This window comes from Hyperolius riggenbachi, chromosome 7 (assembly GCF_040937935.1).
Source record: "Hyperolius riggenbachi isolate aHypRig1 chromosome 7, aHypRig1.pri, whole genome shotgun sequence".
In the NCBI taxonomy this organism is placed as follows: Eukaryota; Metazoa; Chordata; class Amphibia; order Anura; family Hyperoliidae; genus Hyperolius; species Hyperolius riggenbachi.
Genome location: NC_090652.1, coordinates 157,594,311 through 157,620,586, shown reverse-complemented (window position 1 = coordinate 157,620,586; position 26,276 = coordinate 157,594,311). Strand labels below are relative to the sequence as shown.

The following is a 26,276-nucleotide window of genomic DNA, read 5'->3' as shown; positions in this document are numbered from 1 at the left end:
AATTTCAGATGTATTTAAAGAGCACAATCCAGTCTTAATAAAAGCATGATATTGACCCAGGTGCATTAAAAACTTTTTTTACAAGCTTTCTTAACTTATTCTAATTTGATCTTAAACTTCACTATTTTATCCTTATTTGATCTTAAACTGAACTACTTTACCATTTTAAGCAAAAAAAAGTACTTAAAATACATTTGTTCCGATTTTCTTTCTTTTTAGCTCTTTCATGCTAGTTTTACAGAAAGCGTTACATGGTAAGAAACAGTTCAGTTTGAATCATATTGGCAGGGTACCTAGAGTATTGTAGTCCTGAAACCGCCTAGATGATAAGTAAGCAAGTATTTCTAGTTTTATAATTTTTCTGCAATTTTCCAGTGATTTTAATGTAAGTCAGTGGAAGCGTTTTTTTAAAAACAAAAACAACATACAAAACACTCTCCGGTGTGTCAGCGCCCTTAGTGTTTTACATATAAGATTTCAGAACATCACCCCATGCCATTAAAAGCTGTGCCTTTCGTAGCTGATGAATATACAAAAGTAAATCTTGTAAAACATATGCTGACCTCTGTCTGCAATTTAAGGAGTTATTTAACTACTGTATATACTATGTATCGACTTATACACGAGTAACATGCAATAACGAGCACACTGAATAATGTGTGTACTAACAGTGACATTCCCAGCAATTTACCTTGTGGTAAATGACACTTTGAGGAAAGGAAATGCCAAAAAAACACAGGTGGCCAAAACAATTAACAAGTAAAGGGGCAGTGGGAAATACTGGGCTGCATAAAAGGGAGTGAATAATTGCTGCGCTTGGGGGCCTGGAGGAGTTATTGGCTGCACTTAAGGGACAGGAGGCGTTAATGGCTGAAATACTGTATGCCGTGTAGTCATTAATCCCTCCTGAGCCCCAAGTGCAGCCATTAACTTTGCTGGGTAGACTTATACTTGAGTCAATAAAAAATTCCAGCTTAAGAGGGTTGAATATTGGGGTCGACTTATACACAAGGTCGACTTGTATTCTATCTAAAATATGATCTCCTTACACTATATGTATTACGTCATCCGCTAGAGGTAATATAGTAGCTTAACAACATCAAATACAATAAAGGACTTTTTCAACTGAACCATCCTGTGTACTTTGTTAAAGTTATTGCAATTCCATTTCAACAGTTTCTGTTACAAGAAAACTGGATCATGGTGTTCTCAGCTGCTAAGCTGCTACCATCAAAACAGAACATATTTACAGTATTTAACATAATTTCAGGCTTATTTCAAGAACACATTTTAGGCTTAATAAAAACATGATATTAACCCATGATATCAACCCAGCTTTCTCAACTTATCCTAGTTTATCTTATACTATCTTTTACCATTTTAAGCAAAAAAAAGTGTCCCAATTTTAGTGATGCTCAAATACCCCTTTTTAAAATTCGAGTTTGGTCGAATTCGAATAGTAAATTATTCGAGGTCAGTCGAATATTCGAGTCGAATAATTTTTACTATTCGATTCGACCTCGGACTTCGAGCTCACTATTCGAGTCGGTATTCGAGCTCACTATTCGAGCTGACTATTCGAATTGGCCTTAAATAGCTTCCAACACTTGTTTTGAGGGTGAATGATGCAAGAAACATCTTTTTTTCCAAGTAACAACAGCAAGTGATTATGTGGGGATGTTCCTTTAAAAAAAAATGTGGAAAGAGAAGTTGTGTCCTAAATTTTGTTCAGTAGTGTTACTGTATATACTTGTTCTTCTTCTTCTTTATCTTTCTTCTTCTTCTAGATCTTCTTCTTCTATATCTTCTTCTTCTTCTTCTTCTTCTTCATCATCTTCTTCTTCTTCTTCTTCTTCTTCATCATCTTCTTCTTCATCTTCTTCATCTTCTTCCTGATCTTCATCTTCATCTTCTTCTTCATCTTCATCTTCTTCATCTTCTTCTTCTTCATCTTCTTCTTCTTCTTCTTCTTCATCTTCTTCTTCTTCATCTTCTTCTTCTTCATCTTCTTCTTCTTCATCTTCTTCATCTTCTTCTTCTTCATCTTCTTCATCTTCTTCTTCTTCTTCTTCATCTTCTTCTTCTTCATCTTCTTCTTCTTCATCTTCTTCATCTTCTTCTTCTTTTTCATCTTCTTTTTCATCTTCTTCTTCATCTTCTTCTTCATCTTCTTCTTCATCTTCTTCTTCTTCATCTTCTTCATCTTCTTCTTCTTTATCTTCTTCTTCTTTTTCATCTTCTTCTTCATCATCTTCACGTATTTCTCTTTTCAATTTTTTTTTAAAGAAATGCAGCTATTTTTGAGCGTAACAAATAGCTGGTGGGCGCACGCATGTTGGAAGCGCCATTGTATGTGCTCCCTGGCAGTGGAAACACAAAGACAGCAGGAGGTAAATTCAGCAGCAGGAGGAGGAGGATGAGTGTGTGGCAGCAGGCAGTCAATGAGGCAGGCAGCTCGCCGTGACATAATAGCCCTGGTACCTAGCGGTGATACCAGGGCTGTAAATAAACACAACAGGAGGTCCCAGACAGCGGTCGTGCAGCCCACATTGTGTCCAATACACAACTGGGACAACACAGTTTTCAACCCGGGCACCTCAGAAAAATTAAACCTTTTTTTTTTTTTAATGGTTTTTTGGTTTTTGGTTTTACAACCAATATAGCTATTGTTTGACGTAATAGCTGGTGGCAGAGTGGCAGCAGAAGAAGGTAATGCTGTGTACCCTGGCAGTGGGAAACACAGACAGACAGCAGCAGCAGGAGGAGGAATGGAGGAGTAGGCGAGCAGCTATTGTTTGACGTAATAGCTGGTGGCAGAGTGGCAGCAGAAGGTAAATCATCTGTGTACCCTGGCAGTGGGAAACACAGACAGACAGCAGCAGCAGCAGCAGGAGGAGGTGTGGAGGAGCAGTGTGAGTGTGGCAGCAGGTAGGCAGCGTGACATAATAGCCCTGGTACCTAGCGGTGATACCAGGGCTGTAAATAAACACAACAGGAGGTCCCAGACAGCGGTCGTGCAGCCCACATTGTGTCCAATACACAACTGGGACAACACAGTTTTCAACCCGGGCACCTCAGAAAAATTAAACCTTTTTTTTTTTTTAATGGTTTTTTGGTTTTTGGTTTTACAACCAATATAGCTATTGTTTGACGTAATAGCTGGTGGCAGAGTGGCAGCAGAAGAAGGTAATGCTGTGTACCCTGGCAGTGGGAAACACAGACAGACAGCAGCAGCAGGAGGAGGAATGGAGGAGTAGGCGAGCAGCTATTGTTTGACGTAATAGCTGGTGGCAGAGTGGCAGCAGAAGGTAAATCATCTGTGTACCCTGGCAGTGGGAAACACAGACAGACAGCAGCAGCAGCAGCAGGAGGAGGTGTGGAGGAGCAGTGTGAGTGTGGCAGCAGGTAGGCAGCGTGACATAATAGCCCTGGTACCTAGCGGTGATACCAGGGCTGTAAATAAACACAACAGGAGGTCCCAGACAGCGGTCGTGCAGCCCACATTGTGTCCAATACACAACTGGGACAACACAGTTTTCAACCCGGGCACCTCAGAAAAATTAAACCTTTTTTTTTTTTTAATGGTTTTTTGGTTTTTGGTTTTACAACCAATATAGCTATTGTTTGACGTAATAGCTGGTGGCAGAGTGGCAGCAGAAGAAGGTAATGCTGTGTACCCTGGCAGTGGGAAACACAGACAGACAGCAGCAGCAGGAGGAGGAATGGAGGAGTAGGCGAGCAGCTATTGTTTGACGTAATAGCTGGTGGCAGAGTGGCAGCAGAAGGTAAATCATCTGTGTACCCTGGCAGTGGGAAACACAGACAGACAGCAGCAGCAGCAGCAGGAGGAGGTGTGGAGGAGCAGTGTGAGTGTGGCAGCAGGTAGGCAGCGTGACATAATAGCCCTGGTACCTAGCGGTGATACCAGGGCTGTAAATAAACACAACAGGAGGTCCCAGACAGCGGTCGTGCAGCCCACATTGTGTCCAATACACAACTGGGACAACACAGTTTTCAACCCGGGCACCTCAGAAAAATTAAACCTTTTTTTTTTTTTAATGGTTTTTTGGTTTTTGGTTTTACAACCAATATAGCTATTGTTTGACGTAATAGCTGGTGGCAGAGTGGCAGCAGAAGAAGGTAATGCTGTGTACCCTGGCAGTGGGAAACACAGACAGACAGCAGCAGCAGGAGGAGGAATGGAGGAGTAGGCGAGCAGCTATTGTTTGACGTAATAGCTGGTGGCAGAGTGGCAGCAGAAGGTAAATCATCTGTGTACCCTGGCAGTGGGAAACACAGACAGACAGCAGCAGCAGCAGCAGGAGGAGGTGTGGAGAAGCAGTGTGAGTGTGGCAGCAGGTAGGCAGCGTGACATAATAGCCCTGGTACCTAGCGGTGATACCAGGGCTGTAAATAAACACAACAGGAGGTCCCAGACAGCGGTCGTGCAGCCCACATTGTGTCCAATACACAACTGGGACAACACAGTTTTAAACCCGGGCACCTCCGAAAAATTAAACCTTTTATTTTTTTTAATGGTTTGTTTGGTTTTGGTTTTGCAACCAATATAGCTATTGTTTGACGTAATAGCTGGTGGCAGAGTGGCAGCAGAAGAAGGTAATTCTGTGTACCCTGGCAGTGGGAAACACAGACAGACAGCAGAAGGGCAGTACACAGCAGCCCACTGTAGGTGTAAAATGTGTGGCTGCAGGCGACGTAATAGTCAAAGTGAACCAGGCTGGCTTAGTGAGCAGGAGCCAGGAGGTGGTAAAGGGTGGTAAGGCACATTAACGATGGTTCCGGCAGCCAGTTCATGTCCCCCTCTCGCCGACAACAGGGGCCAGGAACTCGCCTTCCACCCACGCCTGGTTCATCTTGAGAAACGTCAGTCTGTCCACAGACTTGTGAGACAGACGTGAGCGTTTCTCGGTGACCACGCCACCAGCTGCACTGAAGCAGCGCTCGGACAGCACGCTGGAAGGGGGGCAGGACAGCACTTCCAGGGCGTACTGCGCCAGCTCGCTCCAGATCTCCATGCGCTTGACCCAATACTCCATGGGATCAACAGGGGCATCGCTGTCAAGCCCGCTGTACGACCCCATGTAGTCAGCCACCATGCGGGTCAGGCGCTGGCTGTGACCGGAGGAGGATGCTGCTGCATGCATCTCCTCTCTAGTCACTGCTGCCGGAGCCTCTACAGTCCTGTAGAGCTCGTGGCTGAGAGACAGCAGGTCTGTGGGGCGCTTGCTGCTGCTGGATGCAGGCACCTGCTGCTGCCTCTGTGCTGGCTGCTGGACAGTGGGGGTGGAAGGCTGGGGGAAGGCTTCCTCCAAGCGCTCAACAAGGGCCTGCTGCAAGCTCCTTATTTGTTGCGCTGGGTCTCCTCCTGCAGGCGGCAGGAACTGGCTCAACTTCCCCTTGAGGCGTGGGTCCAACATCATGCTGATCCAGATGTCCTCCCTCTGCTTCATCTGGATCACCCTGGGGTCCCTGCGCAGGCACGTCAGCATGTGCGCTGCCATTGGGAAGAGGCGGGCCACGTCTGCTGGCACATCGACGTCAGTGCTGTCCTCATCCTCCTCCTCTGCCGCCTCATCCTCTCTCCACCCCCGCACCAACTCAGCTGCGCTGTGCTGATCCCCCTCATCAGCAGCCAGGTCAGGGACCTCCACCAAGTCCTCCTCCTCCTCCCCCTCAGAGGTGGACTGCGCAGCTGGTTGCCGCTCCTGCTGGTCCAAGGCTGCCGCTCCCTGTTCCAGCAAAGCATCGAGGGCTCTGTTCAGCAGAGAAACCAGGGGCACCCACTCGCAGACCATAGCATGGTCCCTGCTCACCATGTTTGTGGCCTGCAGGAAGGGAGCCAGCACAAAGCACACCTGCTGCATGTGCCTCCAGTCATCATCGGGGACGATGGACGGGATGTTGCTGGTCTTGTCCCTTCTCTGAGCTGCGGAAACAGTGGCCAGGGCAAGGTACTGGTTGACAGCGTGCCTCTGTTCAACCAGACGCTCCAACATCGCCAGGGTGGAGTTCCAGCGAGTCGGAACGTCAAGGATCAGCCAATGGCGTGGCAGATCCAGCTCCTTTTGCACGTCTTCCAGGCTCGCACAGGCTGCAGCCGAGCGCCGGAAGTGACGCACAACATTCCTTGCCGTTTCCAGCAGTTCGCCCATCCCCTGGTAGGTGCGCAGGAACTTCTGCACCACCAGGTTCAGCACGTGGGCAAGACAGGGGATGTGGGTCAGGTTTCCCCTGTCTATTGCGGCAACCAGATTGGCCCCATTGTCGGCCACCACCTCTCCGACTCTGAGGCCTCTGGGGGTCAGCCAAATCCTCTCCTGCTCCTGGAGTTTGGCCAACACATGGGTTGCCGTCAGCTTGGTCTTCCCAAGGCTGACCAAGTGCAGCAGCGCTTGGCAGTGGCGGGCCTTCACGCTGCTGCTGAGGCGGGGGGTTTGGCCAGGTGTGCCGGAGGATGGCAGAGGATCGGAGGAACCTGCTGCAGTTCCCCTGACCCTGCGGGGTGGCACCACCCACTGTGTTGCTGCTGCTGCTGTGCCCGCTGCTGCTCTCCCATCCTCACCCCCTTCCACCAAGCTGACCCAGTGGACAGTGAAGGACAGGTAGCGGTCTGTCCCGAAGCGGCTGCTCCAGGAGTCCATGGTGACGTGGACTCTTTCACCAACCGCGTGCTCCAGCCCTCGCTCCACATTGGCCATCACAAAGCGGTGCAGTGCAGGAATGGCCTTGCGGGCAAAGAAGTGTCTGCTGGGGAGCTGCCAGTCTGGGGCTGCGCAAGCAAGCAGCGCACGAATGTCGCTCCCCTCCTGCACGAGCGTGTACGGCAGGAGTTGGGAGCACATGGCCCGTGCCAGCAAGCCGTTCAGCTGCCGCACGCGACGGCTGCTGGGAGGCAGAGCCCTAACCACCCCCTGGAAGGACTCGCTCAAAAGGCTCTGGCGTGGCCTTTTGCTGGCACGGGAATCAGCAGACACAGCGGAGGAGGCCACTGAGGACTGGCTGCCAGAACAGGCCTCAGTGTCGGCGGCAGGAGTTGCAGAGGGGGGAGGAGCAGTGCGTTTCCGCACTCCTGCTGGTGCTGCTGGAGGAGCAGGAGGGCGGGTGGCTGCTGTTGCTGCTGCTGCTGCTGAAGGCTGTGCAGTGATGGGTGTGGTGCCACTGCCAGCACCAGATGCCTTCAGCCTCTGGAACTCCTCATGCTGGTGGAAATGTTTAGCCGCAAGGTGGTTGATGAGCGAGCTGGTGCAGAACTTTAAGGGGTCTGCACCTCTGCTCAACTTCCGCTGACAGTGGTTGCAAGTGGCGTACTTGCTGTACACAGTGGGCATGGTGAAATATCGCCAGATTGGTGACTTAAACATACCCCTACGGCATGGAAGCGCTGCTGCCTGTCTCCCTGTGGTGGTTGGGGGGGGGGCTTGGGGGGCTTGGGTGCGGCTGGTGGTGGTACTGGCAGATGCTGCTGCTGCTGCTGCTGAGCCTGAGACACCAGCAGGCTGTGGGACCTGCCTACTGCTGCTGCCAATGCTTGCAATGATGCGCCTCCTTGCAAGGCCCACAAGAGCATCCTCCTCCTCCTCCTCAGAGCTGCTGAGGACGACATCCCCTGGAGGTGGTGGCACCCAGTCTCTGTCTGTCACCGGGTCATCATCATCCTCCCCCTCCTGAAACATGTCCTGCTGGGATGAGGACCCCCCAAACTCCTCTCCTGATGCATGGATGGGCTGCTTGACTGTCGCCACAGTCTTGCTGTCCAATCCCTCATCCCCCAAAGTGCCCATCAGCATCTCCTCCTCAAGATCGCCAACAACAGCAGACAATTTACTCATGATGCCTGGGGTCAAAAGACTGCTGAATGACAGGTCGGCGAGTGACGGTGAACTGGCCTCCTCCCCAGACCCTGCTGGGCGGCTGCTGCGAACAGGGGTGGTGGTGGTGGTGGTGGTGAGGGTGGAGGCCTCGGATGCAGAGCTGATGGCGGGCTGCTCATCCTCCGTCATGAGTTGCACCACAGTGTCTGCATCCTTTTCCTCAATGGGACGTTTCCGACCCGGCTGGAGGAAAATGGGAGCAGGTGCTACACGCTGCTGCTGCTGTGTCTCTGCAGCGTGAGTTGCAGATGCTCCTGCTGGGCGGCGCCCAAGGTGTCCACGGCCAGTGGCTATGGGAGGAATGTTAGCCACTGACGCTGCTGCTGCTGCTGCGGAACTGTGCATGGTGGCGCGCCCGCGGCCGTGGCTTGCCACAATGCTGCTCCCTCTCCTCCTGATTCCCTTGCTGCCCTTCCCCTTGCCCAAACCGCGCTGGCTGCCACTTCCAGACATCTTCAATGTTTTGGGCGTATAGAGAAAAGTTTTTTAAAAGGGCGGCTGAAAAGTGGGGTACTTTAATGGAGTGGGTTGGTTGGTGAGGTGACTGAGTGAGTGTCCCCTAGTACAGTAAGTAAGTAGTAACAGTCAGGAAGTACAACTAGCAGTTACAATAATCAGTAGTAATCACAAGTAAATTTAGTGTGTGTACACTCAGACAGTGAGTGCACGCACGCAGGAGCTAGTAGCCTATGGACAGTGACTGAGTGTCCTAGACTCCTAGTACAGTAAGAGTAAGTAGTAACAGTAAGTAGAACTAACTAATTACAATAATCAATCAGCGATCAGAAGGAAATGGAGTGTGGGTGTGTGTACACTCAGACAGTGAGTGCACGCACGCAGGAGCTAGTAGCCTATGAACACAGTGACTGAGTGTCCTAGACTCCTAGTACAGTAAGAGTAAGTAGTAACAGTAAGTAGAACTAACTAATTACAATAATCAATCAGCGATCAGAAGGAAATGGAGTGTGGGTGTGTGTACACTCAGACAGTGAGTGACCGCACGCAGGAGCTAGTAGCCTATGGACAGTGACTGAGTGTCCTAGACTCCTAGTACAGTAAGAGTAACTAGTAACAGTAAGTAGAACTAACTAATTACAATAATCAATCAGCGATCAGAAGGAAATGGAGTGTGGGTGTGTGTACACTCAGACAGTGAGTGCACGCACGCAGGAGCTAGTAGCCTATGAACACAGTGACTGAGTGTCCTAGACTCCTAGTACAGTAAGAGTAAGTAGTAACAGTAAGAAGAACTAACTAATTACAATAATCAATCAGCGATCAGAAGGAAATGGAGTGTGGGTGTGTGTACACTCAGACAGTGAGTGCACGCACGCAGGAGCTAGTAGCCTATGAACACAGTGACTGAGTGTCCTAGACTCCTAGTACAGTAAGAGTAAGTAGTAACAGTAAGTAGAACTAACTAATTACAATAATCAATCAGCGATCAGAAGGGTGTGTGTACACTCAGACAGTGAGTGCACGCACGCAGGAGCTAGTAGCCTATGAACACAGTGACTGAGTGTCCTAGACTCCTAGTACATTAAGAGTAAGTAGTAACAGTAAGAAGAACTAACTAATTACAATAATCAATCAGCGATCAGAAGGAAATGGAGTGTGGGTGTGTGTACACTCAGACAGTGAGTGCACGCACGCAGGAGCTAGTAGCCTATGAACACAGTGACTGAGTGTCCTAGACTCCTAGTACAGTAAGAGTAAGTAGTAACAGTAAGTAGAACTAACTAATTACAATAATCAATCAGCGATCAGAAGGAAATGGAGTGTGGGTGTGTGTACACTCAGACAGTGAGTGACCGCACGCAGGAGCTAGTAGCCTATGGACAGTGACTGAGTGTCCTAGACTCCTAGTACAGTAAGAGTAACTAGTAACAGTAAGTAGAACTAACTAATTACAATAATCAATCAGCGATCAGAAGGAAATGGAGTGTGTGTGTGTGTACACTCAGACAGTGAGTGCACGCACGCAGGAGCTAGTAGCCTATGAACACAGTGACTGAGTGTCCTAGACTCCTAGTACAGTAAGAGTAAGTAGTAACAGTAAGAAGAACTAACTAATTACAATAATCAATCAGCAATCAGAAGGAAATGGAGTGTGGGTGTGTGTACACTCAGACAGTGAGTGCACGCACGCAGGAGCTAGTAGCCTATCAACACAGTGACTGAGTGTCCTAGACTCCTAGTACAGTAAGAGTAAGTAGTAACAGTAAGTAGAACTAACTAATTACAATAATCAATCAGCGATCAGAAGGAAATGGAGTGTGGGTGTGTGTACACTCAGACAGTGAGTGCACGCACGCAGGAGCTAGTAGCCTATGAACACAGTGACTGAGTGTCCTAGACTCCTAGTACAGTAAGAGTAAGTAGTAACAGTAAGTAGAACTAACTAATTACAATAATCAATCAGCGATCAGAAGGAAATAGAGTGTGGGTGGTGTGTGTACACTCAGACAGTGAGTGACCGCACGCAGGAGCTAGTAGCCTATGAACACAGTGACTGAGTGTCCTAGACTCCTAGTACAGTAAGAGTAAGTAGTAACAGTAAGTAGAACTAACTAATTACGATAATCAATCAGCGATCAGAAGGAAATGGAGTGTGGGTGTGTGTACACTCAGACAGTGAGTGCACGCACGCAGGAGCTAGTAGCCTATGGACAGTGACCGAGTGTCCTAGACTCCTAGTACAGTAAGAGTAAGTAGTAACAGTAAGTACAACTAACTAATTACGATAATCAATCAGCGATCAGAAGGAAATAGAGTGTGTGTTGTGTGTGTACACTCAGACAGTGAGTGCAGTGCGCACACGCAGGAGCTAGTAGCCTATATGAACAGTGACAGTGAGTGTCCCTACGGGTACAGTAAGAGTAAGTAGTAAGTAAGTACAACTAAATAACAATAATCTATCAGTAATCAGAAGGAAATAGAGTGTGTGTACACACAGACAGTGAGTGAGTGCACACACGCAGGAGCTAGCTAGTAGCCTATAAACAGTGACAGTCAGTGAGTGTCCTACTCCTAGTACAGTATAACTACAATACTATTAGTAAAGGACAGCAGAAATACTGGTATAGATGAGAGAAATAAACAGAGGACAGCTGCCCACAGAGGCAAGGCCCCCCTGAGGCCTAAACCTGTAAGCTTGCAGCAGCTGCCTGTCTCTAATGTAACACACAAGCTACTAACTAAAATACAATGTCTATCTAACTAACAACAATATAGGTGTATATGGCAGGTGTAGGTGAGCAAAAACGCTAGGTAAATGATCACAATAGAGCACTTGCTAAGCCAAAGCACAAAGGAGCAACTCTCTCTCTGTACAAGTCTCAGGCAAGCATGGAGAAACGGAACATGGCGGCCGCTATTTATAGGGTAGGGGCTGGCCAGGGTCCCCCTCTGTGATTGGCTGCCGTCAGAGGGCCTGGGAGCCCTCTGATTGGCTCTAAGGACATCAATCTGGGCTATGACGCTATTCGAGCTCGGTACCGAGCTCGAATAGCGCCGGGTTGCTCGAATAGCTCGAATAGTGAATGGGCTATTCGAGTGTACTCGGATAGCCCATTCGAATAGCTCCAGCTATTCGGAGCTCGAATACCGAGCTCGAATAGCTGGAAAAGAGCTCGAATATTCGAGCTACTCGAATATTCGAGCTCTGCTGAGCACCACTGCCCAATTTGTTTTCAGCTCTTTCTTGCTAATTTCACAGAAAATGCCCCATAGTAAGAAACAGTTCAGTTTGAATAATATTGGCAGAGTATCTAGAGTATTGTAGTCCTGAGACAGCCTATGCAGATAAGTAACCAAGTATCTCTGGTTTTTGGGGATAGGAAACTCAGAGCAATATACAAAAGTATATCTTGTAAAACATTTGCTGAGGCCTGTCTGCAATGTAAGGAGGTTTCCAACTGTGTTTTATCCCACTTTGATCAACTTCAGTACATTATGCAGAGGGAGGAAAGCAGAAGTGAAAAATGGTCAGAATCATGCCTGCCATATTAGTAGAGAAGGATATAAAGAAGAGACACCGAGAGCCCAGTATAGTGTAGTATGTACTGGAAAGGTGGGTGTGATAAGGTAAGTATAATTAAATAATAAAAAACCAGGGTTACCATCCAGGCAACCACTATATAGGCAGGTGCGGAGAATTAGACCTGTCCCCACTCAAAATTAAGAAGTTGCTCTCTGTAGATCGGAAGAAAGGGGCTAAATCTTCAATATAAATGTAATATAAATATTTTGACAAAAATGTGTTTATTTACATACTCCAGACAAGTGCAACTTGTATCCCACTTCCTCAGGCTATAAAAGGAGCATATAACTCATGCAGGTCTATTACCAAGCTTAGTGCCTCTCACAGACAGACTTCGAAGGGGTAAGTCCACCACTGCTTCCTTCATTTTAAACATTTCAGTCAATTTTATTCTTCTTACGCCTTTGTACAACTGTACACATGCCTGCCATATTGTAATAGCATACATAACATACAATGCTTTCATGCATGTTTTAAAATGATCCATTTACTACAATCTCACTTACATTTTCTGGGTCTCCCATTCAATAATTAAATTGCATTTGTACAGAAGACAATGCCAATCAATCCGTTCACTCGCACATACAAGCAGATGTTTTTTGTTTTTTTTTAAACCATACATTTTTATTGTAATTTTTTTAAACATACAAGAAATATGCCTAAAAAGAGAAAAGTATTATCTTATATCCATAGCATACTACAACATATTAGCATCTAAAGAATTATAGCAATATCTAAAGGTGGATTTTAACAGATATTGATATAAATGTCTGAGGTGAATGGTGAAACTTGAACCAATATTTTGGTGAACACTAGTATGTATAAGAAATATAGAACATGCAGGAACATCTAGGAACATAAAAGGAAGGAAGAGAAAAAGAAAAAGAAAAAGGGTTCGTCCTCAATAATAATAAACTTGTATGGTTTATATTTACCTACATTGACCTGGGTCAGATATAGCCTTAATCATAGTGCCTAGTGGATATATGTACAAAATGGTCTTAAGATTTAGACTTTCTGTTGAGAGCTAGGCTTAGTAGTATATATTATATGTTAAAATTTATTCAAGGAATAGGTGGCTATATTATTGGAGTGCCATGGGACGTAGCAGGTGGGTTGGTTAGGGGTTTCTATTTGATTTCCATAGTTAGATTGAATTCTACACTCTGTTGAAGACGGGTCAGAGATGGTGGAGTGTCTAGTCCCCAGTGTGAAACAATTAAGGATTTTGCTATACTTAACAATAAAGAAATTCCTGGGCGAGAATAGGTAGGAAATTCATCTAGGCCTATATGCAGTAAGGCTAGTTTAGGTGATATTTTAATAGAGGTTTTGGATGTTAGCTGAAACATGCAGATGTTTTATATAGATGTCCCATTGAACAATGGAATTAAGTTACTTTTTTCAGGGGCAAGTTTCTATACTCAGGCATACAGATCAGTGACTCTCATTTGTGAAGTTGAAGAAGGAAGCAGATAAATACAAAGACTGTTATAATATATATACCATATTTTTGCCACACATGCTGTACTGCAATTTTTTGCAATTTTACGCTAAGGGTGACCTGGGTGTTTTAGAAGCCTGGCTGTGCTTGGTTGCCAATACTTTCAGAGAATTGATGTCTTCCAGTCTTCTAGTTATGTGCCTATAAATAGCGGCGCAGGATCCATTTGTGGCTGTCCAGCACAGCAACTTATATTTTGCCACAGTCAGAAATTATTGCTACCTTGTAAGAAGGCTAATGCTCTCTAAGAGATCTTTGACTGAACATTTAGTGCTCATCTTGTGACACTATTTTTCCTTCATTTAATCCTTGGAGAACAATTGACTTGTACAAGCAGCAGTTTGACCCATCAAAGTGCAGTAACAGCTCTAGCCGCGTTCACAAATGGTGCGGAAGATGAACCACTTTAGAATATTTATGCTTATTGCTTGTTTTTGTCCAGACACTGCTCTCTTCTCAATACATTTAAAGACAAACTGTCACAGTCCTAGTCAACAGGAAGAGATTTTATTATAACAAAGGATATGTAATTACATTACTTTCAGTGAAAACCTAATATTCCCCAGTTAGTATCCAAATTTTAACCTTTACTGGTAAAGATTGGTACTTTCACCTCTGAAATTAACCTATTGCTCTTTGCTTGTGACTTACTTGTCACTTCATGTTCCCTATAAACTCTTTGGCTTTCCTTTTGATCAATAAACTGGTGTTTAAATACTGTAACTGTTTTCATAGATTTAAAATCCTAAATAGGACTTTCTTGCAAGGATCAAGCTTTGGAGACTGCTTGCTTACATGACTTTTAATTCTTATTATTAAATTAGCTCCCGGACAGAGTAGTGATATCCCACTTAATTCTTTATCATTATCCTGCTATCAGAATTGCTTGTACAACCACATAGATGTTTTATGATCTCTAGTTAGTTACTGAGTAGAATAAGTTCTCCATCTGCAGAGAAACTGTGTCTTAAAGGTATGGTTTATTAATAATTAGGGCCTGAACAAATGTTTGCATTACTTTACCATGCAGGTGGCATTGTGCTGTACAGAAGCACATGGCACTTGTGTTGCTCTCTGTTGCAATGCTGACCCCACTACACTGCATGGGACAGCACTGCATTGCAGACGTGCAGCAGTGCATTCCTGGAATGCAGTGATGGTGGCTGAAGTATGATCATCAGACAATGCTTTCTAAGCTTTATTAAAAACTGCATTTTTAATTATTTTATGAGTCTGACTCTTTCACCATCTTCATGCAGCATCTGCTGTGGACGTGGTTTTGTTGCTGCTTTGACCCCATCCTCTATCGCTAAATGACCATGTTCCCAGATTCTGCATTGGTGCCAGAGACAGCTAAGACATTCATTGTCCTGCTCCCTCCTAACATATGATCACACCTGAACAGCATGAAAGAATGGCAAATGCATAAGGGTCACATGAGGACATGACACTGCAAAAGGTGGAGGGTTAGCATTAAAAGTGGATAGTAATGCTATGCAAATGCAGACCTGCTTTAACTAGGTACATTCTTGCTTGCAAAGTCTATACAACATTGTATAGGTAGAACTTTTTTATTTTTGGAAATCCTTCTGTAACTAAGAGTGCAAAGAAGAGCGACTTTAGCTGACTGCCAATTCAGGAAATTCATAGCTAGCTAAGATTGAAATGGAAATAGACTTAAGGAAAAAGGTAACACAGGCAAGATTTAAATAGGACTGGCACTATATATACACTCACCTAAAGGATTATTAGGAACACCATACTAATACAGTGTTTGACACCCTTTCGCCTTCAGAACTGCCTTAATTCTACGTGGCATTAATTCAACAAAGTGCATTCTTTAGAAATGTTGGCCCATATTGATAGGATAGCATCTTGCAGTTGATGGAGATTTGTGGGATACACATCCAGGGCACGAAGCTCCTGTTCCATCACATCCCAAAGATGCTCTATTGAGTTGAGGTCTGGTGACTGTAGGGCCCATTTTAGTACAGTGAACTCATTGTCATGTTAAAAAAAAACAATTTGAAATGATTCAAGCTTTGTGACATGGTGCATTATCCTGCTGGAAGTAGCAATCAGAGTATGGGTACATGGTGGTCATGAAGGGATGAACATGGTCAGAAACAATGCTCAGGTAGCCCATGGCATTTAAGCGATGCCCAATTGGCACTAAGGGGCCTAAAGTGTGCCAAGAAAATATCCCCCACACCATTACACCACCACCACCAGCCTGCACAGTGGTAACAAGGCATGATGGATCCAGGTTCTCATTCTGTTCACGCCACATTCTTACTCTATTGAGACTCAACAGACCAGGCAACATTTTTCCAGTCTTCAACTGTCCAATTTTGGTGAGCTTGTGAAAAATTGTAGCCTCTTTTTCCTATTTGTAATGGAGATGAGTGGTACCCGGTGGGGTCTTCTGCAGTTGTAGCCCATCTGCCTCAAAGTTGTGCATGTTGTGGCTTCATAAATGCTTTGCTGCATACCTCGGTTGTAACGAGTGGTTATTTCAGTTAACGTTGCTCTTCTATCAGCTTGAATCAGTCGGCCCATTCTCCTCTGATTTCTAGCATCAACAAGGTATTTTCGCTCACACGACTGCTGCATACTGGATGTTTTTCCATTTTCACACCATTCTTTTTAAACCCTAGAAATAGTTGTGCATGAAAATCCCAGTAACTGAGCAGATTGTGAAATACTCAGACAACCCTATCTGGCACCAACAACCATGCCACGCTTAAAATTGCTTAAATCACCTTTCTTTCCCACTCTGACATTCAGTTTGGAGTTCAGGAGATTGTCTTGACCAGGACCACACCCCTAAATGCATTGAAGCAACTGCCATGTGATTGGTTGATTAGATAACTGCATTAATGAGAATTGATATGGTGTTCCTAATAATCCTTTAGGTGAGTGTATACATATACACATTTTTACTCCTCAGACTACCATCAGTTTTTTTTTCCATTTTAAAGGGTAAATTAGGGATCAGTATCAAGAAGTGGATTTTAAGTTATGGTGGATCAGTTAGGCCTCTTTTCTATGGGATTCACAGAGTGAATGGTCGGCACGCCAGTTAAAAATATACAATCTTGAGATCATGATGATCTTATCCATATGCTTTGGAATTGCCCCAAAAGGTATGGGTGCCTTGAACCATTCTTGTGTGAACATCTTTTGAAGATGGAAGTGTATCTCACCATAGTAGAATTACGGTGATTAGGTCTCTCTTTGTAGCCAGAAAATGGACTCTCCAGGTGTGGAAGAATTCTTCCCCTCCTACTCCAAATATGTGGATTATGCAAATAATAACTTGCTAAAACTTGAAAAAGGTTATCTATGCACATGGACGTTCTGCTTCTAAATTTGAGCAAATTTGGGGTAACTGGTTAGTTGCACAGGACTATGTCGACCCTGACCTGGTTCAGGATTGTATTCTCGCTATGATAGGAGTATCTCGAAGACTGAATGTTAATATAAATTAATGTGAGTATGTAAAGAAAAAAAGAAATATACAATATTTATTGCTACATAATCAAATGTTCCAACGTCTTTAGACAACAGTGTCGCTGTGTATAACACAAAATCAACAATGAGTCACCTAGCACCAAAATAAATAAATAAATAAAAAAAACAAGAAAAAAACAAAAACAATAAAAGTACCAAGAACAGATAAGCTCCATAACAGTGGTGGGAATATTCTGCATGCTAACAACTGCTCCATACACATGCAATCAAAGGTTCTTATCTAAAATCCCCCGGAAGTGTGGGTGATTAGATCGCAATATGTCACAAGTGCCAGTGTTTAGCTTAAATCTGATGTGCACAACTGTGCCATACACATGCAATCAAAGTTCTTAATCTACAGTATCCCAGTAGTGTGGATGACAAGATATATCATAATATGCCACAAGTATCAGTGTTCACTATCCTGTGAGCAGTCTCTCATCATGGGCGTCCGCAGAAAATTTTCCAGGGGGGGGGCAAAAAGTGGGGAGCAAAAAGCGGGGCGGCAAATTTGGGCTGCTGTACGCGCGCCAAAAAATGGAGCTACGTGGGTGTGGTCATGAACCAGAATGTGGGTGTGGTCGTGGGTGGAGACAAGTTTACATGAACTAAGCAATGGTGGGACATTAGATTAGGACAGTGGTGGCGGAGGTCGAGTGTCCAAACTGCAAAGTCACTTTACTATCACAAAGTGCCAACAGCAATTTAAACTAAATACAAACGTTTTAACTCATACATGAACATTATGAAAAATTAAGTTGAAAATAAACTGTGAAGATAAACAATTTCATCCATCGTACTCCTGAAAAAAATTATTCATTTTTTTTAGAACCTCCCAGTTTCATTTTCTGTTTTAAAAAGCGGAAAAAGTAGGTTTAATGCTATTGTCTCATATGATGATGATTCAGCTTTTTCCATAGTCTCGCAGTTAGCAATCATGTGACCCCCAACAAGACAAATCCAGCAATCATGAGGCCCCCCCCCCCCATCAAGACAAATTCAGCAATCATGAGGCCCCCAACATGACCAACTCAGCAATCATGAGGCCCCCAATAAGACAAATTCAGCAATCATGAGGCCCCCAACAAGACAAATTCAGCAATCATTAGGCCCCCAACAAGACAAATTCAGCAATCTTGGGGCCCCCAACAAATCATGAGGCCCCCAACAAGACAAAGTCAGTAACCATGAGGCCCGCAACAAGACAAATTCAGCAGTCATGAGGCACATAAATAGACAGCTTTTCACATAAATAGGCAGAATGCCCCCTTAATATGTAGACACCTCTCACCTGGCAGCAGTTCCCCAAAATACACTCAATCTGACAGCAGTGGTTCCCCAAAAATAGGTAGCCCCAGGTCTATAGGTGTCCCCAGAATAGGTGGCCAGCGGTATTGATGTCCCCAGAACTGGTAGCCAGGGGTAGAGATGTCCCCAGAACAGGTAGCCAGGGGTATATGTGCCCAGTATATGTAGGCAGGGGTATATGTCCCAGTATATGTAGGCAGGGGGTATATGTCCCAGTATATGTAGCCAGGGGTATATGTCCCAGTATATGTAGCCAGGGGTATATGTCCCAGTATAGGTAGGCAGGGGTATATGTCCCCAGAAAAAGTAGCCAGGGGTATATGTCCCAGTATATGTAGGCAGGGGTATATGTCCCAGTATATGTAGGCAGGGGATATGTCCCAGTATATGTAGCCAGGGGGATATGTCCCAGTATATGTAGGTAGGGGGTATATGTCCCAGTATATGTAGGCAGGGGGTATATGTCCCAGTATATGTAGCCAGGGGGATATGTCCCAGTATATGTAGCCAGGGGGATATGTCCCAGTATATGTAGGCAGGGGTATATGTCCCCAGAAAAAGTAGCCAGGGGTATATGTCCCAGTATATGTAGGCAGGGGTATATGTCCCAGTATATGTAGGCAGGTGAATATGTCCCAGTATATGTAGGCAGGGGGTATATGTCCCAGTATATGTAGCCAGGGGGATATGTCCCAGTATATGTAGCCAGGGGGATATCTCCCAGTATATGTAGGCAGGGGTATATGTCCCAGTATATGTAGGCAGGGGGTATATGTCCCAGTATATGTTGCCAGGGGTATATGTCCCAGTATATGTAGGCAGGGGTATATGTCCCAGTATATGTAGGCAGGGGGTATATGTCCCAGTATATGTAGCCAGGGGTATATGTCCCAGTATATGTAGGCAGGGGTATATGTCCCAGTATATGTAGGCAGGGGTATATGTCCCAGTATATGTAGGCAGGGGTATATGTCCCAGTATATGTAGGCAGGGGTATATGTCCCAGTATATGTAGGCAGGGGTATATGTTCCAGTATATGTAGGCAGGGGTATATGTCCCAGTATATGTAGGCAGGGGGTATATGTCCCAGTATATGTAGCCAGGGGGATATGTCCCAGTATATGTAGCCAGGGGGATATCTCCCAGTATATGTAGGCAGGGGTATATGTCCCAGTATATGTTGCCAGGGGTATATGTCCCAGTATATGTTGCCAGGGGTATATGTCCCAGTATATGTAGGCAGGGGTATATGTCCCAGTATATGTAGGCAGGGGGTATATGTCCCAGTATATGTAGCCAGGGGTATATGTCCCAGTATATGTAGGCAGGGGTATATGTCCCAGTATATGTAGGCAGGGGTATATGTCCCAGTATATGTAGGCAGGGGTATATGCCCCAGTATATGTAGGCAGGAGTATATGTCCCAGTATATGTAGGCAGGGGTATATGTCCCAGTATATGTAGGCAGGTGTATATGTCCCAGGATATGTAGGCAGGGGTATATGTCCCAGTATATGTAGGCAGGGGTATATGTCCCAGTATATGTAGGCAGGGGTATATGTCCCAGTATATGTAGGCAGGGGTATATGTCCCAGTATATGTAGGCAGGGGGTATATGTCCCAGTATATATAGGCAGGGGTATATGTTCCAGTATATGTAGGCAGGGGTATATGTCCCAGTATATGTAGCCAGGGGTATATGTCCCCAGAAAAAGTGGTCATGTGTGCAGGAGGAGGGGAGCAGCGCAGAGAAGAGGGAGAGCTATGGGCACTTACCTTAGAGGGCTCTCCCTCCCTCTCTCGCTCTCCCCTCCGGAGTCCGGAATGAAGTGTGCAGCGGCTGGCAGCGGGCGGAACTTACCTCCTCTCGTCGCACGCGCCAGATGGATTAGCCGCTACTCTGGCCTGATCCAGACCAGAGTGCGGCACCAGAACTTCCGGCGCAAGAGCGAGAGGAGGTAAGTTCCGCCCACTGCCAGCCGCTGCACACTTCATTCCGGAGGGGACAGCGAGGGAGAGAGAGCCCCCTAAGGTGAGGGAAGGGAGGGGAGAATTCCGCCCTTCCCCACTGTGCCCATAGCTCTCTCTCTTCTCTGCGCTGTTCCCCTCCTGCTGGCTGCACGGGCACGCGGCCAGGGGGGGCAGCGGGCGGCCAGGCTCGGGCAGATGCCCGGTTTTGCCATATGTGCGGACGCCCATGTCTCTCATACAGACTGGGATTAGCTGCAGACTTTCATTCACATTCTTTTGTGCATGGCTTCAGAGACCTCTATTGTATGTCTCACTGTTGTTCCTGGCATCATATATAGTTTTTTTTTAGTTTTTTGTCTGTTTATGGCTCTTTTGATCAGTGGGCTTTTCATGTGCATATCAGGCTTTACCTGAATACTGATACTGGTGGCATATTATGATATTCAATCAGGGACTGAATAAGGGCATACAACCATTTCCCAGTCTAAATGCTACCTGCTGAATATAGTAGTCAAATAGCGTGACTGTGATATGTATGCCTGGAAAGGAGAATAATCACCTCATTAGTGGCAAGTGCAGCCAAAACCACTGGAAACAGTCACAGCTAGTATCGTTCCCCATGTCAGGGTGTAACCAGAGGAGAAGCTCCTGCAACCACAGGGGGTCCCAGGGGAGGCCAGAGCTGTTTTGGGAACAGCAACTACTAACCTTCCCTTCCTCCGATACAGGGGACTATATACTTCAGATCTGGTGTTTTTGTGGCTATACTTGTTATGGGTGTGAAGATCATGATGGCCACACTTGCTTTATAACCCTTGTGAGATGGGCCCCAAGGCCTTGCAGGACACCAAAGGGAGGCAAGGGAAGGGGTGCAAAAATGAGGGGGAAGCATCAATGTTTTTTGGGGGGCCCCAAGAATTGTAGTTACGCCTCTGCTACATTTCAAATTTTACCATTATAAATCTCCAGAAATCTTTTGATTCATCAAAATGAATCCATAATAGTGTTTAACATATTACATACATGCCCATCTTCCAGCTAAACCTCTATGCCTGATCCCACCAGCAGGCATACACCTATCCAGCCACTCTGTACTTCCAAGTTCTACATCTGCACTTATGGCCACTCCCCTTTGTATGACCTGTAGGCACCCATGCACAATGATCTGGAACCAGGAAGTGATGTATGGACGTACGATACGCACTGTATATACAGCCAAGGATTATTATGTTTACTACTATTGATCACAGTGCAGTATTTCTTGAGATGAGCTGACCTTGATTATAAGCTCTTCAGACAGCCTTTTCAAATGAAATTGTAGAAGAGAAGAGTATTGCCTTCAGCTGTGCCAAACTCCGGTTTAGCCCTTTAAATGTAATGCTTATTGAACACATTCCAGCCTTCACTTCCAAGGATACATTTACATTAATGACTAGGCTGCGCTATGGCTCACCTCTGGGTGTCAGCCACGCAGCAAGATTAATACACCCCCTAATTTTGTAGGATATTTGCAAATGAATTGTGTGTGGGGGACACGTTATGCAGAGATTGGCAGTGTTTCAGATCTTTCAGCTACACTAATATGTTAAATATACACAGAGTAGGATGATCATTAATATGTTAGTCAAGTCTAACAAAATGAATAAACATGTATTATTAAATACAGTTTGCTATGACATGATTACAGATCACCATTTCAGGCATTAGAGATGGAATTCAAACCAATGTATCTTTGTCAGATTTTGGTGGATTTGAAACACACAGGCTTTTCCACTGTTGTCCAGAATCCCTCCATCCCATGGTTGTAGCTTGGAACACCTGATGTTTCAGCTGCCATTGCTGCTGTGTGAAAAATTCATCTAGAATATAAATCTATGCTTAACTGCGACCTGGTGATTAGCAAATTAAAGGTGATACCATTTGATCAATCAGCCGGTGGCTTTATTAATGAATCATCTGGCAGTTAAGTGATGCATAGCTAGTGTGTTTAATTTGCTAGCCACTCTTCTGCTTCCTGGCCTGGGTGAAATTATATTTATATGTGTTTAAAGTGTACCTGTGTTTTTTTTACTCTTATTTTGAGATTCAGGATTGTCAGCCAAAGAAGCCACAATTTTATATGCTAAGCCTCATACATTTCCTAGACTTCTCTTAGCTGCCCCACGCATTTCCCACTACCATTTGCCCTCACCCTGTGGAACCCCTTTCCACCCCCCCCCCCCCTCAGACTCACCCCCTCCTTCAACATATTCAAGCAAAACCTCAAAACCCACCTCTTCAAAATGGCCTCCTCACCCCCTACCATGCAGTAACTCTCTCTGCTGAATACTTATTCTACAGACTTACCTAGTGTGTCCATTAGGTCTGAGTGTTGCAGGTCTCTGGAAAAGAGACCTGTCTTCGCTTTGCAACTTTCAGAGTTGCTCTGCTGGTGAGGAATTTGCATATACTTGTCATGCAAATTGTTTAGCTGCCTCCTTTGATGGCTTGCAGTATAAATACCTTTTTCTCCCAGAATTCCTTGCTGGTCATGATGGCTTGTTCCTGCAAAACTCTCCTGGAGTATCAGCCTTGCTATCGTTTGCTAAGATTATCTTAGAGTAATTTCTTGGGACTGCACTAGGCATCCCTTCTAGTGCAGTCAGGTTGTATTATCTGTATTGCCTTGTTCTGTCTCTCTGTCTCGATTGTCTTGTCGCCAGCGGTGGTCAACAGGAAATCGTTCTGTCTGTCTGGGAGTGTGGGGCAAGAGCTGCGGTTGCTACTGGCTGCTCCATCTGTCTGGATTGCATTCACCCTAGTGGTAGTGGCAGTGCTTCCTTCTGTATTCTGCCTTAGGGGTGCTAACCAGAGCAGCAGTTGCTACTGGTAGCCCCATCTGTTTGTCTGTCTGGATCGCATCCGCTCTAGCGGTAGCAGCGGTGGTTCCTTCTGTATTCTGCCTTAGGGGTGCTAGCCAGAGCAGTGGTTGCTACTGGTAGCCCCATCTCTCTGTCTTGTCTGGTACAAACGCTTGCTGTAGTCTCGGTGAGGTAGCCGTTTAGCAAGCGTTCGCGTTCTCTATTTCATGTTTGTGTTCCATTGGTTAGTTAGGGTGGCACGCTTATCACTGGGTGCCTAACGTGCGGTGATCGTGTCTTAAACGCATTCGCTGTTGCGAATGAGTGCGGTGTTCACGTTTAGCTAGCGTTTATTTTCTTTGATGTTCTGATTGTGGTTGCCTGCTGTGCCTTCTTGCTACTCTTGTGCTCTGTCCTGCTTGGTCTCGTGTCACTGTTGGCAATCGCCAGTCTTGCCATTGCGTTCCCACTTCGTTTCCGTTGTTGTGTATTCACTGTCGCTGGGTGGCGACCAGATTGGTGGACACACATACATTCTGTCTCTGTGCTCTTTCTCTACACTTGTGCCCAGTCTAGTTCGGTCTTGTGTCACTTTTGGCAATCGCCACTCTTGCGATTGCGTTCCCACTTCGGTTCTGTTGTTGTGTGTTCATCGTCGCTGGGTGGCGACTAGATTGGTGGACACACATACATTCTGTCTCTGTGCTCTTTGATTCGGTCTTGTGTCACTTTTTGCAATCGCCACTCTTGCGATTGCGTTCCCACTTCAGTTCCGTTGTTGTGTGTTCACTGTCGCTGGGTGGCAACTAGATTGGTGGACACACATACAATCTGTCTCTGTGCTCTCTCTCTTTAAGGGCTATCTTGCCCTGCATTGCTTCAACTCGTACAATTCCCATCTGGCATCTGTGGCCGTGCAGAGGCCGTGTTCATCTGCAGTCCACAGCTCCATCTGCCAGTGGGAATTACCCTCTACAGGTGCATTGCACCAAATCTGGGTTCTATCATTTAATACGCTTGTGGAGGACTTCCGCAGTGTCAGCACACATCTTGTGCGCTGACCACGGAGATAATTCCACAAGCGTTACAACCAGCTCCAAATGGCATCATCATGTATCTTGTACCCTGTTTGCCTTGTATAACGTGGTCCTATGTCCAGGGCTACGTAATATGTTGGTGCTTTATAATTTTAATAAAGATCACCAGGGAAAGCATGAAAAGCTATAAGGGGGTTAGGCACAAGTGTCCCCTGCTGAGTGTCTACTGCACATGCTAAGTGCTAGCATGGAAGTAGCTGAAAGGTGCCTTCAGACTCCCATTAAAATGAGGTCTAACATCTGCTGGAAGGACTTGTCAAAGACAAAGGGGAGATCATTTCTAATAATGGTAAATTATTAATTTTAGCTTATCCAACTGAAAAGCAATATTATTTTTACCATTTACTTACTACTGCAGATACACTATACATAAGTGACTGATAGAAATGCAGCAGCATCCTGAAATAATTGTCTTAAGATAGTGTATAATAATAACAATAACAGTGAAAAAATAATTAGAAAAAGGAGTAAAAGTATGAGTCCTTCCTGTGAATGTCCAGAAGTATGTGCTTTTCCAGTTTGTTTCCTAAATTTCAGCAGCTCAGCAGTGTGCTGCTTAATGCACTTGCTGGGGATAAAAGCCAGATTACATTTTAAAGTGACAGTTAACACAACAGCCCAGCCCTTGTCACTTCTGCACTTACATAACATCTCCAAATTATTTCAGTTACTTGAAAAGCCTTAACAGAAAAGAGCCAATCTATTTGAAAATTGCTTAAATGGTCCATTTGAAAAGCTGTGTCAAACTCATGGCAGCCAGACTCTCTCAGCAGTCAACAAGAGTAACTCTGCAGACTCCATCTACTGATGTTTTGTTTTAGGAAAAAATACATAAAAGCAAAAAAATAAATAAAAATAAAATCATTGTGCACACCTGTGGCAAATGCCTGGAAATAATGGAACCAAGCTGAAATAAATCACAGTTTTTCCCTAATAAGGTTTTGCACAGAATTTAACCAATTTTGCCCCAGGATACTAATAAGTAAAACAGCCTGTTAAACAAAAGCTCTGTTGGTCGCATGCATTAAGCAAGGAAACTTTGGGAGTTATTGAGTGTGTACATGGACCAGAGACAGCACGCCACTTAAATGTATTCCAGCGTGTGGGCTTTCCACTAAATGCTTGTATCAGTTTCATCTCTGACAACCCATGTCACAACAGTGCATTGTACTCATTTGGCATTTATCACACACTTATGCTTTGTGAAGGTGTTTTCCTACGGTTGATTAAGTGTCATTATCGTGATTCAGAGAGAAAGATATGATGCCATTCGAATAAATAAATATTATTTATGTGATGACACATTAGTCTAATCAGAATAGCCAGATAGGCTTAGCATATAACACTATAAAATGTTATTGCTTACTTAAAACAGAAAACATTTGCATGGTATTCCTTCCAACTCATGTTCAAAAGCTAGACCATAATGCATCACTTCAGGAAGACAGGAGAAAATGTGTACGTAATTTATGGCTTTATAAGCCAAGCAGTGCTGGGACACGGTCCTCTGTTGCCGAAGGCTAAGATGCAAGAGTGTTCAAACACCAAATAGGCAGAATACAGGCTGAAGTGTAGCTAGATAGAGCATAGTTTGCCATGTTATGAGTGGCAGCGATGAGTGCTGATTTTATCAGAAGATACAGCATTGCACTGGCGTTACAAAAAAACTGAGGAGATGAGTGTATATTTGGTTAGCTACAGGGTGGGCTGACCTTAGTGTAACAGAAGGTGGGAGGTTTAGTAATATTATGGACAGGGTAGTTCCACTGAATCAACACATATCCTATAAACACAAGTGGAGACATGCATACACACTAATGAGTCAAGCACACACTGCACACATCACATTTTCATATATATATATATATATATATATATAGAGAGAGAGAGAGAGAGAGAGAGAGAGAGAGAGAGAGAGAGAGAGAGAGAGAGAGAGAGAGAGAGAGAGAGAGAGAGAGAGAGAGAGAGAGAGAGAGCACTTATCCGTTAGCTGGGCGCATCCGGCAGGTGGCGACAAAACTCCACCAGAGTTGCATCCTTCCCTACTATCCATGGCGGCCTGGAGGGGGAATAGTAATTAGCGCCGCCTGGCGGATGTGCCCGGCTAA

General features: G+C 45.1%; 1 protein-coding gene across 1 annotated transcript in view; it reads right to left on the bottom strand.

The window, feature by feature from the left end:
- GPR139 (G protein-coupled receptor 139) overlaps positions 1–26,276 on the bottom strand; it is a 165,330-nt gene that overhangs the window by 1,187 nt on the left and 137,867 nt on the right. The window lies entirely within an intron of this gene.